We start from the raw sequence: 3,822 nt of genomic DNA on the forward strand, positions 1-3,822 counted from the left end.
CTATATTATATTTAATTATTTAATCTAATATATTTACATTAGAATTATTTCAAAATTAACGAGTTTTTTGCGGTTTGGGGGGGGAAACAAAATTTTATGGTTTTAGCGGGAAACGCACTTTTCGATTTTGGCCAGAAAACGAGAATTTGCGATTTAGGCGGGACAAAGCGTTTTTGCGGTTTTGGGGGGGGGAAACAAGATTTTTCGGTTTAGGCGGGAAAACGAGTTTTTTCGATTTTGGCCGGAAAACAAGATTTTGCGGTTTTGGCGGGTTTTGGTGGGAAAACGGTTTTTTTCGATTTTGGCCGGAAAACAAGATTTTGCGATTTTGGCGGAAAAATGAGATTTTCGGTTTTGGCGGAAAAACAGGATTTTTCGGTTTTGGCCGGAAAACGAGATTTTGCGACTTTGACGGGAAAACGAGTTTTTGCAGTTTTGGCGGGAGAACTCGATTTTTTGATTTTGGCCGGAAAACGAGATTTTGCGATTTTGTTGGGAAAACACATTTTTGCAGTTTTTGTGGGAAAATGAGATTTTCGGTTTTGGTGGGAAAAGATTTTTTTTTGTTTTGGCAGGAAAACAAAAAATTTCGGTTTGGCGAAAAAAGAAGATTTTTCATTTTGACGGAAAAACGATATTTTGCAATTTTGACGGGAAAACGCGTTTTGCGATTTTTGCGGGAAAACATGTTTTTGGAGTTTTGGCGTGAAAACGCGTTTTTGCAATTTTTGCGGGAAAACACGTTATGGCGGGAAAACGTATTTTTGTGTTTTAGCGGAAAATGTGTTTTGGGATTTTGGCGTGAAAACATGTTTTTGTGATTTTCGCATGAAAACACGTTTTTGCAAATTTGGCGTAAAAACACGTTTTTCCAATTTTGGCGGGAAAATGCGTTTTGGGGTTTTGACGTGAAAAATTAGTTTTTAGGTTTTCGCGGGAAAACGCATTTTTGTGGTTTTGTCGGTTTTCATGTGTGACAAAATGATATTATGTTTAGGTTTGTAATTTGTGAATTACATTAAGGGCATAATAGACATTATACCATTTTGAATGAACCATCTTCATTCAAATGATCCAAATTGGTTCAGCTGGATGGACTTTAAAATTAAGCCTAAATTTCTGAAAGTCATTCGGATGATCGATCTGGATAAGTTGCACTTTTAGCGCCTAAACAAACAAAACTCTCATCTTCTTCCAGATGGCTCATCCGGATTGAGAAACAAACAGGCCCTATATATCAAACAGTTGTTTGTTTGTAATTATAGAATTATTATCCCAGGCTAAATCTAGCAACATTGGAGAGCATCAGGTTTTAATATATACTCAAAAGAACTCTTACTTTTTGTGACCAAACCAAAATCTTATTCTACTATATTAAATAAAGTACTTCAGTTATTAGAAACAGAGAAAGTAAAAAAAAACGTTCAATAAAACTCAAAAATTCAAAGCCTATGATTCATTAAACCACTCCTCTGATGTCATCGGCTTGTTGGTGGGTGAGAGCACAATGGTGACATTGTTGTTGTGAGATAGTTTTGGAACCACCACGTCTTCAATTTTGAACTTAAGGTAACATTCGTCCAACAGTACGACAATCTTGTCTAGTTATTTTTAAGCATAAGTTTCACTAATGAAGTCACATGCTTTGGTCGTACATTCCGAAGAGACTTATTCCAAGAGAAACCATCTTTTGATCTCCAGCACTGATCCGGACACAAGGACAGTAGTTGCAAGTATTGGTCAAGATGCTCCCCCTGTAAAACATAAACAAGATACAAAGACGGTCCTTCGACAATAGCTAGAAAAAGAGGTTGAAGATGAATATACCGGTATGGTGTTGTAATTCCTTCCACGTACTATTAGCTTCTCTAGATCAGGTGAGTTTTGTAACAACCTTTCTATACCAGGAATAACATACTGACAGATCACTGTATCAAGAATCAGTGATTTGACCTTGAGCATCGGGAAAGGAACACCACGAATCTCAGCAAGAGATAAAATCTAATAGAAAGAACCCAAAAAAAGAAAGTAGTGAATTGGTAACGAGCTAATGACACTTGAGCAAAAAAAAAAAAACGAGCTAATGACATAATCAAACCTATAAAACACTAACCGTGAAACCAACGGCTTGTTAATTAGGCATTAGAGAATAAAATAATATGAGCCAAAAACTAATTATATACCTGAACAAAGTTTCCCCCAAACGTAAGCTTCTCTGCGTTCTGCAACTTTTCTAGCATCTTTAGCACCACGGCTTGGAGAAAATCGGCCTTTAAGTTAGGGATCACTGGGACATAACAAATGTCTAGTTTAGCTTCCGTTAAAGAAAATGCATGATAATTGAGAGTTTAACAATCTGAGAAAATGGATGTGTGGTGCCACAATCTGCGTTGGCCCCGGCACCCACACGTTACGTCTTATTTGTAAAGTTCTCAGACGGTGTGATTTGCGGAGATCAAGAACCTTTAGTTTATCGCAGTGATACAACGTTAAGTTTTCAAGAACCGGACAACCTGATAGAATCTTAGCCATGGACTCATCAAAGAGAGTACAAGGATAACTTCTGCAAGGATGTCCAAGACACAGTGCACTGGGGAACAATCGTGTGAGAATAGCTTAACGAAACGTTGAGTTGCTTGACAGAAGAACTGTTGTAGAAGAAATCAGGAAGCGTGTACGCCTCATCATTACAAGGACTCCAGAAATCCAGGGAAAGATTCTCAACGTTGTGTGACATAGCGCACTTGATCCACCGGTCGATGTTGGGAGTGTCCTCTCTCCTGGTGCTTTGGAGGTGAAATTTGTCGTCTTGGGAGCTGTATATCGATTTAGGGTTTTGTTAATTGAAGCAGCAGTAGTCAGTGTGTTGGCCTTTTAAGGAGATAGAAGGTATATCGCACCACACATGTCTCCATCGTCTAGACAAGAGGGAAGTACTTATGGCTAATTTGGTCGAAATAAAGCAGAGTATGTGGTGGAGGATCACATCTGGTAAGTTGCTGATCAAGTCTACCGCTCCTTTGATCTTCCTGTCGTCGGCCATCTTTATTTGCGATATTATTCTTAGGTCACAGTTTTTTATAAATATACAAGATATGAGCAACTGGTTTTGTTTGATGTTTTAATTTAATAAAAACCATAAAATAATAAATCATTTTATTATAGTTTTATGATTTTTTTTTTGCATATATTATTTGAGATTTATTTTATAATTAAAACTCGTTTTCACATATAAGTTCAAGTTAATATTTTATAATCATGGTGCATAGATGAATTATTATAAACTTTGTACTTAGGATTAGAAAAAATACTATACCATAAAGTTTAAACTAAACACAATCCGAAATAAGAAATTGAATGAAAAGTAAAATACACCAATTGAGTCAATAACATCATTATACATGTTCTTATATACTAATTTAATGTTTTATTAAATAAGTCTTTAAAAATTTATTTTGTTATGATTTTTTTAAAAAGGAAAACATTCTATGTTACAAATCTCTTTTTTATTTACAATTAAAAAAATAAAAAATAATATTAAATACTCTTTTACAATTTTGTTAAAAAAATTAGAAATGAAAAATTACTGTCATATAACTTATTACAATTATCTTCTCTTTAGAATTTCAGAAAAAATAAAATGCTATCAAATAATTATTTTTAGTTATTAATAAATAATTTTAAAATTACAATTTTTACAATTTTATCAATACTAATTTTACACTTATTTTGTTAATTAAATAATTATTTGTATTATGTTCATCATCAAATACTCTCTTAAAAATATTATCAAATAAATTTTTACAATTCTCTTTTGATTAA

The 3,822-nt window shown here is 34.0% G+C and overlaps 1 pseudogene; it reads right to left on the minus strand.

Moving 5' to 3' along the window:
• Window positions 1-756: 756 nt before the first annotated feature.
• LOC125587626 lies at window positions 757-3,484 on the minus strand (annotated as a pseudogene).
• Between the last annotated feature and the right edge of the window lie 338 nt (window positions 3,485-3,822).

Source organism: Brassica napus, chromosome C5 (genome assembly GCF_020379485.1).
Source record: "Brassica napus cultivar Da-Ae chromosome C5, Da-Ae, whole genome shotgun sequence".
Taxonomy (NCBI): domain Eukaryota; kingdom Viridiplantae; phylum Streptophyta; class Magnoliopsida; order Brassicales; family Brassicaceae; genus Brassica; species Brassica napus.